The 16,316-nt window shown below is 36.0% G+C and overlaps 1 protein-coding gene across 2 annotated transcripts in view; it reads right to left on the reverse strand.

Annotated features, from left to right (window-relative positions):
- LOC6577914 overlaps window positions 1-16,316 on the reverse strand; it is a 186,356-nt gene that overhangs the window by 137,204 nt on the left and 32,836 nt on the right. For both annotated transcript variants that reach the window (XM_015165898.3, XM_002003809.4), the window contains exon 2: window positions 11,632-11,693. The gene's annotated coding sequence lies outside the window, so the exon portion shown is untranslated. The remainder of the gene's footprint in view (window positions 1-11,631; window positions 11,694-16,316) is intronic.

Consider the following 16,316-nt stretch of genomic DNA (forward strand, 5'->3'; position numbering starts at 1 on the left):
GCATTAAGAGACGTTCCCCTATGTATAGCTGACACACACACACACAAGCGAACATGAGTATGAACTAAAACAGGCGATCATCTGAGATTTCACTCAACGAAATGTTGAGTGCAACAGAAGAGTCGAGTGACTGACGAAATGATAAAAGGAGACGGAGAATAAGCACGCTATTGTGAGAGCAAAAAGGAAAGAATGCATGCATATAGAAGAGAGTGTATTATAAAATATTATTAAAAAGTATACAAATAATATCGACAAAGCTAACTATAAACTCGAGTCACTCAACTAAACTTTAAATAGAAGAATATTTCTTTCTGTTCCAGCAAAATATAATAAAAACTCAAGTTGGTATAGTTTGCGATTATTTTACATTTTTCCCGCTACTTTGCGGATTATTTTCATTCCGATTGCTTTTTCATGTCGTTTCCACATTTATTTAGGTCAATTTTCCCAGCTGCCCTGGGCAGGCCACTCTTCATTCCGCAGTCAATTGCGGGTCTTAAAATACATTTTAAATGTATTTGACTTCACTTTTAGCAGCAGCAGCGGCAGCGGCAGCTCCTCTGCTTCAGCAGTTGCTTCATTTTGCATACAATTTTCCGAAGTTCAACCCCAACTTTTTATGGTAGATACACTTTTCGCTATGTTAATATTTCTCACATCTAATAAAGTTTTCGCAAGCTATCAAAAGTTATACAACGTTCAACTATCAACAGACGTTGGCACGCCCTTTGCTCTGTCTGCTACACTCTCAGGTATTCCAGGTACCCCCTTCACATACATGCCACTCGCATACCCAACTGTGCTTTGCATCCATCTAATGCGCTTAATCAAATGTTTATCTTAACGCCAGCAGGTCCCTTACGTTTGCCCATCCCCCCGCTTTGCTTGCTCGCCCCCTTGTCGTCTTTTGCCTTTCCTGGTTTTTGTGATTTTTCTCATTTATTTCCGAGCGCATAGATTATGTAAATTTTACTACTTTCACTTCGACATTTTCATTATGTCGAGCCAGAAGCAAACAACGTCTTGCTTCACCTTACCATCCTCCTCAGTCCTCCACTTCTCTTCTTCGCTATCCACTCCACTCAATTTCTGTCTGTGAAAAATTGCGTTCTCATTTTGGAAAAAAAGAAAAACGAAGTCAGAATTCGTATTTAAAATACTTGCACATAATTTATTTTCTCGCGAATACAAATCATTTCATTTTCGTGCAAGTCACGACGGCGCAAAAGTGTAGCATATCTTCCAGCGCCATTAAAGCGTACCACCCCCCAACCCTTAGCTCAGCACACATTCCGCCAGGCTGGCAGCCTCTGATGATGGTTATATTACATTAACTGCAGCCAGTAACAAAATAGTTCCGTGTGCCAAAAGTAAAATGAAAATAAAATGTTGCCTAACAAAAAAGGTTGGCTAAGGAGCTACAGAGCCATAGAGCACATAACGCACACAGCGCAATGAATATGTAACTAGTTCGGGAGTCTAGCGGGGCTGCGAGGGTTGTTACAAGGGTACTCGAATGCCTGATGCGCTGCATTTAATATCTAAAGTAATTTGGGTAAAAAAAAAGCGTACAAAATCCATAAAACGGATATGATATTCTAATAAGCATTTTGGCATGAGGCCATCTGCTGCTTGAAATTGGCAACAAGTGATGGAATTTATGGGGAATGTGATAAAGAAATATCTCTTATAGATATTGTATTTTTATTGGCATACTGATTGACTGACTGAATGATTGATAGACGAATTGGCTAACAAAGTAATGAGCACTCAAATCAGATTGAGTTGCCGATTTACCAACTGATTGACTGACTGACTGATTGATTGACAGACTGAAGAACAGATGAGTTCAGTGATGGACTGACTGAATTATTTTAACTTTTCTTTTTTCAATCTCGTAGCTTCATCACATAGCTAATATGCCCACGTCTGTAACGGAGAGCAACACAGACAAAAGTCAGTCAAGTGTGACACGCCCATTACGGCGTTTATGAGGGCGTCGCATGGATGTTTGTAGCCTGGTGTTAAGCTAGGTAAACAGAGCTATGTTAGACTGTCACTTCGCTCATTAGTCTGTTCGCGTTAAGTGCATATATTTTTAATGCTGGCGACTCGGCGTATGCGTAATTAAATTCCATGTGCGCAAAAAACTGCGCCACAAATGAAACCAGGTTGTCGCCAAGATAAAGGGCAAAAGAGACTGAGAGAGATATATAGATAGAGAGAGAGAGAGAGTGAATTGGCTAGAGAATGGGCGAGAATTGGGCTGCTCAGGTAAATTGTTCTTTTGCAACATGCGGGCGTGGGATGCTGTGGCTCATCCACTGTTTGCAATTTAAATTCTGAAAAGTTAACCGCTTGGAAAGAGCTCCAACACACATAACTCAACGGCAGAGCTCAGTTTCAGTAATGGAAGAAAGTCTGAAGAGATTTGAGTGAGTGTGACGGAGGGCGAGTTACTCTCTATGCATAACTCTTTGGGTGCGAAGGGATTTACTAAACTCATTGCATAACCGTTATTGATTAGGGAGAGTTATTAAAAATATATTTATGAATTATTAAATATATTTCTATTGACAGTTACTTTCTGGTATTATTAAATATATGTCGCTGTCGCTGTCGTTGTCGCTTCGCACGCAATTTGCCAGATTTACAATATTACCCATTTCAACTCTTTTGCCAGGGTATGCTGTCTGCCCTTCAACGCTCCAACTGACAGTCTTGTGTACAGGTCAAAGTTCAAACATGCATGCAACCCGAGCAGGCAGCCATCAAGCATCAGCTCACGTTTATTTGCATAAATTTCGAGAGCTAAATCCTATAGCCGAAATTCAAGAGGAGCTTGATGCAATCCGCTCAACTGTTATCTTGTCAAGCGCAAAGTTGCTGTCGTTGCTGGCAAATATCAACAACTGTCTGTCCGGCTAGCCATTTGTCCGTCGGAGCTGTCCCCTCTGTCCCTTCTGTCCGACTATCTGTCTCGCCTGACAGACGTTTGGTTTTCCACCAGATCAACACTTAATTGCTTGACCTTTTTTTCTCGCAGTGCTTTTTTTTTTTTTTTTTTTTTTTGTCAGTCCAGTCAGCTCCGTCCCTTGCCCCCTTGTGGTTGTCGCTACTGTTGACCTTTGATGTGCTGCAAGCTTTGCATGCGTCAACGCTGACGGAGTCGCTCCCGCTGCTGTCGAGCTAACCATTGACATGGATAACCACTTGGAGTCGAGTGCAAACAGGCGCAAGGCCTCAACAATGCCCAACAACAAGCTCAAAGCCACATGGCAAATTCACTTCAAATGAACAATTTGAAAAATTTCGAACTGTAAAGCGTTTAGTTGTTGCTTCGAGCGGATAACGGTCGGATGTTATAGTTGAGTGAAGTATGTGTATGTGTGCGTGCGTGTTAAGCTGATAGTTGTTTGGCTTGGCAGGTAAATTGTGAAGTAATTGCCATATAAATCATTCTGAATAGCTACTGAAGCATGTATAGCAAAATCCTGAGCTAACTGCATGTATGAAGTAATATTGATTATATAGAAGGACTTTTGACTCCTTGCAATGGTATAAGTGTTGCTTGATTGATTAGCACTTATATACATTATAAGATATCTAGAAAGATATAGACATCTTACATCTTGCATAGTTTGTCTAATCAGAATTTGGATTATGCAGATTTCACAATGTCTTTTAGCCGTAATTTAACTGTATATCACTAGCACTATATGTTGAAAATTAACTTAAGCTGCTCTAGGAACTAGATCAATTGATATGCTCAATCTAAATCTAAATGAATCTAAGTTACTTGAATATGATAGAAGATTACAAATCAATATTAAATTAAATATTCATAATTCATGAATATATACTGCGTGGCTATGATAGTAAAAAGCAAATAATTATTTACGTAGATTCGACAATAATAATATGTTTTACTACTCAATCAATGCCATTAAAAACAATTCCATTTGCTGCCCAGGAACTAGTTCAATTGATCGGCTCAATTCTAAAGGATCTCTTTACTTGAATATGATAAAAGACAACAAATAGTTCAAGTTTATTCAACAGCAATAACTTCTTTTTCCTGTTGATCAATTGTTCAGAAACTAGTTCAGTTGATAAATTCAATTAAAAACTGAATCTTTAATATGAAAAACATAAAAAAAAATAAAATAAAAAATAAATCATTCGCTTAAGTTTTCTCACTAGTAAAAACTTCTCTTAGTTATAAATCGATGTCATTCAAGTTCCATTTGCTGTTCAGGTACTGGTTCAATTGATATGTTCAATTGGGAGCGCAACAAATCATTTGACAGAACAATGAAAACCAATTGACACCCAGCCTCATTGGGGCGACCCCTTGCCGATCTGCGCCATTGGAGCTCTATGGGGGCCCTGCGCACTCTGACAACTGTCAACAGGCTCAATCAGCATTTTGTCATGCATTCATTGTGCCGTTGAACATTCATTTGTCGCACCTGAAACTCTAACTGAGCCAACAACTGCAGCAGCAGCAGCAACAGCAGCAGCAACAGCAGCTCGGCTCGCCTTTTGTTTTTGCTGCTTGGGGCTTGGGGCTGGAGCCATTTGCATATTTATTCTTAACCAAATCTAAAATCTAATAAAAACATTGCAGCAAAGCAAATGCATAAATCAACAGCAGGCATAAAGGGGCGCATGCTTGGTGGGGGCGTGAAAGGGCAGTTCTTTAGGTTTTAGGTTAGAATTTAGGGTGTTTTCTTTTTTCATTTTTGAACATGAAAATGCCAAAACCAAATGCCATATAAAATCCCACAAGTGCATAAATTTTAAGCGTTCACCTAGTGTTATGATGGTCACAACATCTACGCACACACATACATGCACACAGAGCATACAACATCCGACCACACACACCTGCTGTGTGCCCACAAACGTGGGGTTATAACAACAACAACAACAACAACAACATCAGCAATAGGAGCAGCGAAGAAACAACTTTAATGTGCAGTTGCAGCAGCTTTGAAAACAACTTCAAGATGCAACATGTGTGCATAAGTGTATGTGTGTGTGTGTTTGCCTGCAGAGATTTTTGGACATGTGCCGCATACCTCAACGCAAACTTATGACCACATTTTTTGCCCCTTTTTATGCAGCATTTTTGACTGTTTTTCTTGTTTTTTTTTTTTTTTCTCCTTGGCTGGTGAGATTTCGAGCGGCGTAAAAAACCACCAAAAAAGAAGAAGAAACAGGAAAAAAAAAACAAGATGCTGCTGCTAAACTTTCGCTTGAGCAAATAAAAATGTGCTGCGGCAGCTGCAGGACGTTTAATACACTTGTCGAAGGATATAGCAACTATGAGATGGGATTGGGCATATCTAGTTAAAGGCATGCTAGAACAGGGTAAATAAAATAGTGAGAACGAAATATTATGAGACAGAGAGAGCGAGAGAGAGGGATAGAGTGAAAGAAAGAGAGATATATATAGATTATGAGAGAGGGAAAGAGCGAAAAGCGAGAAACAGAACGAGAGAGATAAAAAGTGTGGGAGAGAGAGAGAGAGAGATAGAGTGTGAAAAGGGAGAAAGAGTGTGAGTCTTGGATAAAGTCATTTGAAATTGATGTTATGAAGTTGAAGTTCTGAATAGAATTAGAAAATCTGACTTTTAATTAATTTTAAGATAAATTAAAAAATTTCTGTATTATCTAAAATTAATGAATTTCACTTAAAAATAAAAACGTTAAAAACGTTTCTGTATTATCTAAAATTCATTATTCATTTAAAAATAAAAAAAATAAAAACTATAGAATCTCTTTTTAATTAGTTTTGAAGTTGAAGCTTTGAATAGAATCAGAAAATCTGACTCCTAATTAATTTTAAGATAAATTAAAAAATTTCTGTATGATCTAAAATTCATTATTCACTTAAAAATAAAAACGTTAAAAACGTTTCTGTATTATCTAAAATTCATTATTTACTTAAAAATAAAAACTTTACTATAGAATCTCTTTAAAAATTAGTTTTAAAGTTGAAGTTTTGAATAGAATTAGAAAGTCTGACTTTTAATTAATTTTAAGATAAATTAAAAAATTTCTGTATTATCTAAAATTCATCATTCACTTAAAAATAAAAACGTTACTATAGAATCTCCTTTTAATTAGTATTACAATTATATCTTGGGTTTTCATCATTTATATTTAAATCATCTAAATAAATTCTCTTTAATTAGTACTTGAATTGTTCTTAAAGCCTCCCTTAGTCAAACCTGGAAATCTCTCTTTATTTAGTGTTAATTGTAATCTAAATCTTCTATTGAAATCTCCTTTTAATTAGTTTTAGTTTTATCTTAATAATCTGAAATTAGTAGTAGAATTGTTATTATAATTATAATTGTCTATAAATATTCGAAGTACCCTCTTTTTAATTGCAATTCGAATTCTAGAGTAAACTCGAAATCGAAATAGAAGTGCACTTCACACTCGACTACGCTTCACTATCTCCACACGTATTCGTTCTCTCTTCGGTTGGGCGTGGCGTTGCCCTGCTCTCTTTCCCTCTTTCTCTCTGCCTGTCTCCTTCGACACTCTCACCTGCCTCAACCATTAGCCTGTTCCGCATGTCAACTGGAGCGGCAATAAGTGCCATGCATATTGTCGCAACCAGGTGACGCCACAAGCGCTGGCTGACAGTATAAACTGCAACTTGGCTGCTAACTTGGCTTATTGGCACTGCCAGGTAAAAGTCGCAACGATAGCTGAGGAGTAAATGGCACGCAACAAAATGGAAGAAAAAATGAAGAAAATTAAGAAGAAGAAAGTGCAACTATGCCATGGCTTAAACCTCAGCACAGAAGCTTACCAAAAAGCTGGTGAAACTTTCTTTTATGGCGCAGCTTGAAAAACTGTTGCTGGCATGAAAGACGCAATTATATTGAATGCAGTTTGATTAAGGGAAATAAAATGTTGGGAAAGCCATTAAAAATAGTTGCTTAATAATAATAACCATAAAAGTTCAGCTTGAACAAATACAATCTCTGTCGAGCATCTTAAATAACTGTATATTGTCCAGAGCTCAGCTATATCTAAATTGACAACAGTTATATTTTACAGCTCGCTCTGGCAAAACCTAAACTAAAAACGTCTCTCAAATAAAAATTGAGCTGCAGTTTTATCGTATGCCCAATATCTATGCACATCTTTTACAATGGCTGAAGAGAAATGGATTTTTGTTGCTCTCCTCGTTCCACTCACGCACTACTCTCGTTAGTCGATCTACAATACATGAGCAATTCACACTAGTTTCCCCCTATTTTCCACCTCGCGATTTTATTTCGTATTTATTTATTTTTTTTTTTTGTTGTTTCTGTATTTCTTTGCACAACCCTTGAAGCAATTTACGCGCTGGTAACGATTGCATTGCAATTGCTTGACCCACATGTCATAAACAATAAAATACATTAAAATATATACGCGGCATATGCGAGCTGGACCCATTTAAAACAGCACGAACAACAGCACGAACAATCGCCAACGGTCAATGCAATGCACCACAGGAGCTAGCTGGCTGGCTGCCTGACTCGCTGTAAAATTTAAACAAATTTTTGCACATTTCCTGTTACCCATTGTTGTTCATTCTCTGTTATCCTGTTCCCCTCTTCCCCTATTCCCTGTCCTCTGCTCGGCGGCACTCGAATGTGTGCTGCGTTGCACTTGCAGCTTGACACAGTTTTTAACCACACCCATTTATTTGCAATGTCAACGAGGCTGTTTCAAAAAAAAAAAAAAAAAAAAAAAAATATATATGGATATATTCGCATTGCTTTATAGTTGGGAGTGCCTAGCGTTAAGATATGCAGTAGCTGAGCTCAAAGCAAATGCAAATTGTAATTCAGTTATAAACAAAGAAATTCTAATACGCTTTAGCTGAAATTTGTCAAAGACTTCATTTAATTTTTAAGAAAATTTCTTCATTAAAAATATATTTATTTTGCTAATCGAAATTACTCAAAAATGTGTATTTAAAAAATAATTTTTTTTGCACTAATTTTCATAACATACAGATATTATTTTAATACGCTTGCAGCCGAAATTTTACCAAGAGTAAATTTATTTTTTAAGGAAAATTCTTCATTAAAATATATATATTTTGCTTATCCAAAGTGATCTCAAATATATGTGTATTTTTTAACTTTAATTTTCATAACAAATTTAAGATCTAATTTTGAAACAGGAAATAAGCCAAATATGGATGCAGTTTAGTTTATTAAAGAAATATTTGTATACATTTTTAACTCAGTATTTTTATTTTCAATTTTTTTATTTTTTCATGTTGCCTAAGAACTTTTTTAATGCTGAAAAATAAAATTGAACAATTTTTGAACAGCGAATAAGCCGAATATTAAAATAATCTGGTTTATCTTAAAAAAAAAATTATATAAATATTAAATTCATTTAAAAATTATTATTATTATTATTATTATTATTTTTTTTTTTCAACTTTTAAAGATCTTTCAGCGAGCTCTTGGTTTTTATGTGACCTATTTCAACTAGATTATTTATGGGATTCTATGTCTATATTTCAAAACCGTCTCTGCTTTAAAATTAAAGGGTATTCAGCAAATTCAAAATTTGATTTTGGCCATGTTTATTTATTAGTGTCGTCTGCTAATGGCTTCTACATGCAGCAGGCCATGAAACTTGCATGTAATAATGTGAGCAGCAACAGCAGAAGTAGGAGCAGGAGCAGGGGCAGTGGCAGAAGTGAAATGGGTATATCATGTATTTTTGATGTGGGCCAAACGTTTAGCTGCTCGAGGCGCGACCTTGGTGCAAGGACCTTGAACCAAGTCGCAGCTAATGCAGCAGACAAATGGAGAAAGAGATGGAAGGAGAGAGGGAGAGAGAACGCCTCTTTGCTGTCGAGGCGATAGCCGAGGCAACTGACAATTGGCTTAGTAGCTAATTAGCCATTGGCAAAGGCGTGGCGTGGGCAATGGCGGCACTTTAAATGAATTTCAAGTGAGCCAATTAAAGCCAAACTTCAGTTTATTTTTCTGGCTTGCGGCAATTTATTGGGTTTTAATTTCCGTTCTTGAAGGGATGCATGTGAAGCAACCGCAAGAGCGTGTGTGAAAATTGAAACGTCAATTCTGGCAAGTCGACTTGCTTGACTATCCCTCCTTTCCTCCCTCTCCACATCTCTCTCTCTCTTTCTCCCGCTCGCTCTACACTTTTTACTCTGAATTTGCTTCAATCCCTTGCTGCAGTCAGTGCATGTCGTGGTTCGCTTTTGCTGCCGTTGACAGTCATTGACAGCGACGAGGACAAAAACGAGTACCATATCGAACGGTTAGTCCAGGGACAGAGCGGGACAACATGCATGCTGGGGCAGGGGTGGGGCTAGGGTGAGAGTGAGAGGAGTCTCGCATAACATGCAGGCAATGTTGCATGCTGGGCTGCACTTAATGCTGACTCAACGCTATATAAGTTCTTATTTGCCAGGCGACTTGCCATGTCTTCTCTCTCTCTCTCTCTCTCTCTCTCTCTCACTCTCGCTCTCTCTCACTCTCTCTCTCCTCCCGCTACCCTTCTGCCCCTCTCTGCCTTTGTCATGTTTCGATACTTTTGCTTGGCTTCACAATGTGCGGCACTTAATTTGTGCTCTACATCGGTCATAGCCGACACTTGAATGCGCTTTGTCGAGGCGCATAATAATTTATGGAAATTGGAAAAGTCGCATTGAAATTCTTTTGATTAACTTTGACTTAAAGCTTAACTGACTCAGAATGTGTTTGAACTTAACTATTATTTATATAAATGCTTCATTTTCATTCTAACCAAGCTGATTGCGCTGTCTTTTATTTGCCCTGCCATACCAATGCCTGACCTCGCAATGCCCCGACACCATTTACCCCGCTGTCACGCAAAAAAAAAAAAAAATAAATAAAAAACTAAAAAATTCTTTAGCTGCTTTTTAGCACAAATCCTTTTTTGTAGTTTAAAACGCCTTGGACAGGATTAAGTTGCATGACTTTTTGCTTTTAACATTTTGTAAGCCCACATTGGTCAGTTCGCAGCCGCAGTTCCCTCAAACTCGACTCCCTTCCGGCCCCCTCCTCACTCTCTCTCTCACTCTATCTCTCTCCACTTTAGCGCTTAACTGCTGACTGGCCTGAAGCTGTCCAGAGCTCTGCTGTGATCCTTATTCGGTTCCTGCACCAGACACGTAGCTCCATGGCCAAACGTGCGCGGCATTTTCAAATACAAATACATGTCCGCATTTTGTAGCTGCCACCCACTTACTTAGCAGCGTTCCAATATAGCTCGTAACCCCTGACATCTAACCCGATTTAGCCCTTTACTTGCAATAAATTGTATTTGAGTTTTATTTCAATTCTATTTATTTTTCTCCTCCCCCTTACGATCGCATCACTACCTTACAATTTGTTGTGGTAATTTGTTGTGGTCTAGTTAAGATCAGTGCTGCTCAAGCTCCTGCGCAGAACAGTTACTATGTATGGCCCAATTGTTAATCTATTGACAGTGGGAGTAGCTCAGTTTTACGGCTGGCAACTGCAGCGCTTTATGTGCGGTAAAAACTTTGTTCAAATACCCTATAATTCTATGTTGCTTGATGGAGGGTAATTTTAATCTGTACATTATTCGAGATAAAAAACTTTTATATATATATATAAGGAAGCGTGAAACGATGACGATCAGAACTTCTGATCTAAGAGACCAAAAAAGCTAGTGAAGTATTAAATGATCAAATTTCTATGTGACTAATGAATAGTTCATTCAAAAACTTTCCTTTCAACATATGAATAACTTTCCCAATTTCTACTAAATCAAATAAAAATATATTTTTCAGAATATCAGACATATTTCACTTTAATATTTATGTACATATAATTAAATTCAGAATATCTTTTAGTCGAGCATACCCATCTTCTGGTTGTTGTTTTCTTTCCAGTTTTGTTAATTCGGTCAATATTTGCGGACGCACGAAATAAAAATGGAAAACTCAGCGGAAAAGTTTTCGCAGCGCTGTCGCAGTGGCGACCAAGTTGAGGAAAAATAATGAAAAAATCTATTTAACCCCTTAATGGCTCTTAGGCTAAAGTTTTGTGTGGTCTGTTTTTCTTCTTTCGTTTTTTTTTTTTTTTTTTTTTTTTTGTTGTTCCCCCGCTTTACTTATTCCTCTTTTTGTGCTGTGTGGCTTGTAGTTTGTTTTGGTCAAGAAGAGAAGGAAGAGCAGAAAGCGGCTAACTTTTGAACTATTTGTAAAGGCAGAGCACTAAAGTAATAGCATGTATATATGTATATGTATACATAAGCCTCTCTCCCTCTATATATAAATATATTTATATACATATATATAAGCAACAGTTGTTACAGCTGCAAAGGGAAAGCAATTTAAGACGTAACGTTTAAAGCTTTTACCCAAAAATATGTATGAAAAAGCAAGTTTGATATAAATATTCATTTGGGCCTTCATTATTATTATTATTATTATTATTATTATTATTATTATTATTATTATTATTATTATTATTATTATTATTATTATTATTTTTTGTGATATTATTGTTTATTTATATTTTGAAGCGTTTGCTCTTAGCGCTAATTATAAGTCGAGTTGTTTGCACAATTTACCTGCTGTTTAGTTTCCCTGCCACGCTCCACGCTCCAGTTCTTCAGTTCACTTGGATTCAGTTCTGTAAAGCATAAAGCAAACAAATTAAATTTTTTATTTTTTTTTTTTTATTTATATTAGTTTTTTATTTTATTTTCATTATTTGTGCCTCTTTTGTTAGATGTTGTTTATGCTTAGATTTGCTGGCAGCGAACTGAAGTTAATTAGCTTGAGCTACCTTTAACTGTTCTAGTTGAGAAATTCGGCAGTTTAATTAGGACTGTCTTGCTTATATTTAAGCTGGATTTTGAAGTTCTTAAGTTTATTAATGTCTTAATACTTTTATAGTCTAGGGAAGATATTGAAGGTGGAACGAAGCATCTTTAATCATATAATTTATATGAATTGATTTATTTCTGAAAGGAATGTATATTTTATAGGTATTTTTATCATAGCAGCATTAATATACCGTTCATTAGACTGCACTTCTGTGATTCAAAAAACTTGGCTTAAAGGGAAAAAAATGATGTCCACGTAGCCGGCACAAAAGCAAACGACTGACCATAAATAATCAAATCCTCGTACACAATCTGCAAACAGATTTTGCGTTTCTAATAAATTTCACTTTGCAAGCGACCAAAAAGCTAACCAAAAAAAAAAAAAAAAAAACAGAAAATAGTCTGTAGTATATATACTTTATTATATATATATATATATATCTAATAAAATGGAAGATTGGCCCTGAAGGCTGTCCACGCAAAAAGGGAAAAGCTTTTTGCCAGACAAGAAAGTATAAAAATTTATATTTATATTTATGTCAGGGCGATATATGGAATTTGTTGGCTTGGCGATTTCTCGATAGTAAACACTATGGGAAAAAATGTTGATATATATATACTCGCATATATATTTGTATATACGATGTGTAACAGAGACAGGCAGTGATAACAGACAGAGCGAAACGACAACAAATTATGGCTCATTGATTTTATAAGCAATCCTAGATGCCCTAAAATTGACTATTTGGAGCTTGTAATGGAATGTGGCGCACATTAAAGGTGAAATTGCTAATTAGTAAGAATTAATAGTCATAAAGGCAATAGACAACATTTATTTATTATAATAACCTATACAAAAAAACCTGCCAGGCAATTAAATTTTTTTTTTTTAGTTTTAGAAATACTTTAAAATGTTTGCTTTTGTAAAAAATCATCATATTAAATATATATAAATATTATATATTATATATATACAAAATGGAATTCAAATGAATGAAAAGTTTGTTATATAATCATAATTAAATGATTTTATATTTAGCATTATATATTATTCAATTTATTTTTATTAATTTATATTATTAAAATATTTTAAATTAACTCTTGTCTACTAAATATATAAAAATTAATATTAATTGATAATTAATCAAAACATAAATAATTAATATTTTTTTATTAATATATAAATATAAAAAATCTATGGAAGAGCATCACATGTTTGTCATATCAAAGTCAACTAAATTTTTTTATTCGATTAGGTTTGAGGTTTTTTTGTACGAGTGTGTGCGTGTCTGCTGTCAAGGACTTGGCCTCTTCTATATGCGGTGTGAAAATGTGGTTAGATGTCAAGAACATAATAAAAACGTTAACGTTTCGCTTGTTGAAGGTCACAAGACGCATCAGTCGAACAGCAGCTGGAATGGAACGCGCAGCGATTGCTCCAACTCAGCTACGAGTTTCGCAGGCGAAATTGAAGATTTTTTGTTGTCAAAGTCGAAAACCCTGAGGCCAGTTCGCTCGTGTTGGGCTATTCACAGATTTTGTTGTTGTTGTTGTTTTCTTTTGGTTTGCTTCATTTGTCTTTTTCTTTTTTTTTTTTTTTTTTTTTTTTTTTCGGCATAAGAACAATGTGAATACAAAACTTTCATTGCATAACAATAGGCGCAATGGCGTGCCACAAACAGCATTTAAATGTAAATACCTGCAGCTCGAGCAGAAAAACCACCAGCGAAAACCGCCGTTGGCCAAAAAGTGAAAAGTTTTCTGCGTTTTACAGGTAATTTTACCCCTCGCTACCTCTCACTTCCTCCATTTCTCTATCTCTGTCTCTCGCTCTCGCTGTCTATCTGTTCGACTCTTTCTCTCATAGCCTCACTCGCTGGTCGTTGGCACGTGAAAGAAAAAGTGCAGGTGGCTTTTGGTCTATCCGCGTGGCCAGCTGAATAAATAAACTTTAACTTTTTGCTGGCCACAACAACAACAAGCGCACGATGGGCGAGGGGAAGAGAGCTAAAAAAATCTACGAATCTGGAAAATATATATCTAAAAATAGGTAACAATAATAAATGAGAAACAGAAGCGGGAACAAAATATCAAATAAAAAAAAAGAATAGGTAACAAAGTTCTAGTCGGGAATTACCGACAGCGAATACTCATTTATACGGTCCTAGCGGTACCCAGATCCAATTTTCAATTTGCCAAACGTCAATTTTTTTTTTTTTTTTTTTGAATCAGTATACGATGTCATAGGAAATTCAGTCGTTCGATATTTTTGCCCCGCCCCCAATAACCAACATATTTTCTCTCTACCGGTTCAATCATAGTCTATAAGATACCCACAAATGTATTAATCTAGTTGAAAGTAAGACGGACATTACACAAAACTAATATACTCATTTTAATTTCGTGAATGAGTATAAAAATGTTACAAGAAAAGTTTTATTTATTATTTTGGTTGCAGTCAAAGCGTGAAAAATTTGTTAAGCTTAAAATTGTGTTTTTTACGGATCTCGCTTTTGTTTTTTATGGTTTTAAGGTAGCAAATCATTGCGAACAAATACATACAAGCTGTTATTTACAGAGAGAAAAAGAGCGAGCGAAACGAAACGAAAAGCAGAGGTAGAATGAAAGGTAATGCCAGCTGCAGCAGTTCAGTGCAATGCTTAGAGTATAAGAAGGCACAAAATGGGTCAACAGTAAACAATGCAACAACAACAATTAAAAAAAATCATGCTCTGGTTTGCTATGGATTGTGGTGTGAAAACTTTCTTAAATGCTTAAGCTAAATGTGCGATTCTTGTTGTGTTTTTTTTTTATTTTTTTTATTTTTTTAGTTTTTATTTTTTGTATAATATAATAATAAAAAAGTCTTTTCGTTGAATAGGTTAAGCATTGGAGATATATTTATTAAGTTGTCGGTGATTAAATTGGCAAGGAAGTTATGTATGTCATTATCTTTTGAAATGATTGTACATAAAATTGTCTTAGTATAAATTAATTTAAAAATAAAAAAAAAAAAGTTTTTTTCTAATTTTTGTATTTATTTCTTTTATTAGTTTAAAATTATTCCATTAGATCAAAATTTTAAAATATATTTCATTTTACAAAAAATGACATCACTTCTTTCATTTTCATGTGTTTTTACCTTGCTCTCTTTACATTTTTTATTGCACTCCCATAGATATAATTTCCATTAATTATCGTTATATGCAGCCCAAGCCAACAGCAGTACAGCTAGATTTTCTCTCGGCCACTTCTGTGAGTTTGCCTGGGCCGCTCAACCTGTATTTTCTCATTATTTATTCCCTGCTTTTGGGCTCTACCTTTTGCCTTGCCGTGATGCGCCACAAAATAATTGCCTACTTTTCAGGGCGCGAGGCACAGAAAACTTCATTTGAATGCAGGGATTTCCCTGTGGGAGCAAATTCAGTTGCCTATTACATTTTTTTTTCCTCCACAAGCTTCCATTTTATTTTTTTGCAAAATTATACAAATTAATTTGGGAGCGACAATTGCGGAGTTTTTAGCCCCATGGTCAGCCCCCATTTGATTCTTTGGCTGTGGAGCTGTGCCCATTTCGCGGGCAGCGCATTAATTATGCTCAAGTGTCCGCTGGGAATGTGGCCAACACTTGTTATGTAATGACTTTTGTAGCTCGATGTAGGCGTTAGAGGGGGCGTGATCGCAAGGGACGCGAAAGCGAGAAAGAGGGTGAATGAGAACGGGGAAACAGACGGCTTTTTGTCATCAACGTGTCGCGCTGTTAGACAAATTTGTGATTTGATTTAACAAAGTGAGCTGGCTGACTGAGGGAATTCCAATTTGAAGAGCCTGAACTTGTTAGAGAAGGAGATGACGTGAGAGAGAGAGAGAGAGAGAGAGAGAGAGACAGAGAGACAAAAGCCTCTTGCTAAATAAAACTATAGCGTTCGCAGGCAGCCGTGGTAAAAATTTATCGGCCCCGACAGCTGCATGGCAATATATCACAGATTTATGTCAGCATCATGAAAATACCATACGCAGATACAAAAATAAATACACACACACACACACACACACAATACAACTATGAAAATACGACGAAAGTAAACAGCGTGAAAAAAAAAACAATGGCAAACTGAAAGAACAACAAAGAGAACTGCAAATGTTTTTACGAAATCGAGCCAAAAGCGGAAACGAAAATGTTAAAGCTCAAAAGCAGAGAAAAGCATAAAAACAACAAAAAAAAAAAGAGAGAATACAAATTGGTGGCTGTGTGTGTGTGTGGATGTATGCGTGTGCGTGTAACTGTGCATGGGTGCGTGTCGACTTTTGGCAAATGGTAAACAAATTGTAAACCTTCTCAATGATTTTACATAGGCGTTGTTTGGTATGAGCAGCATAAAAAGTCAATGAAAGTAAATGAAACAAGCGATGCGGTTAAGGTTAAA

The sequence above is a fragment of the Drosophila mojavensis genome, unplaced genomic scaffold (genome assembly GCF_018153725.1).
Source record: "Drosophila mojavensis isolate 15081-1352.22 unplaced genomic scaffold, ASM1815372v1 contig_49, whole genome shotgun sequence".
NCBI lineage: Eukaryota > Metazoa > Arthropoda > Insecta > Diptera > Drosophilidae > Drosophila > Drosophila mojavensis.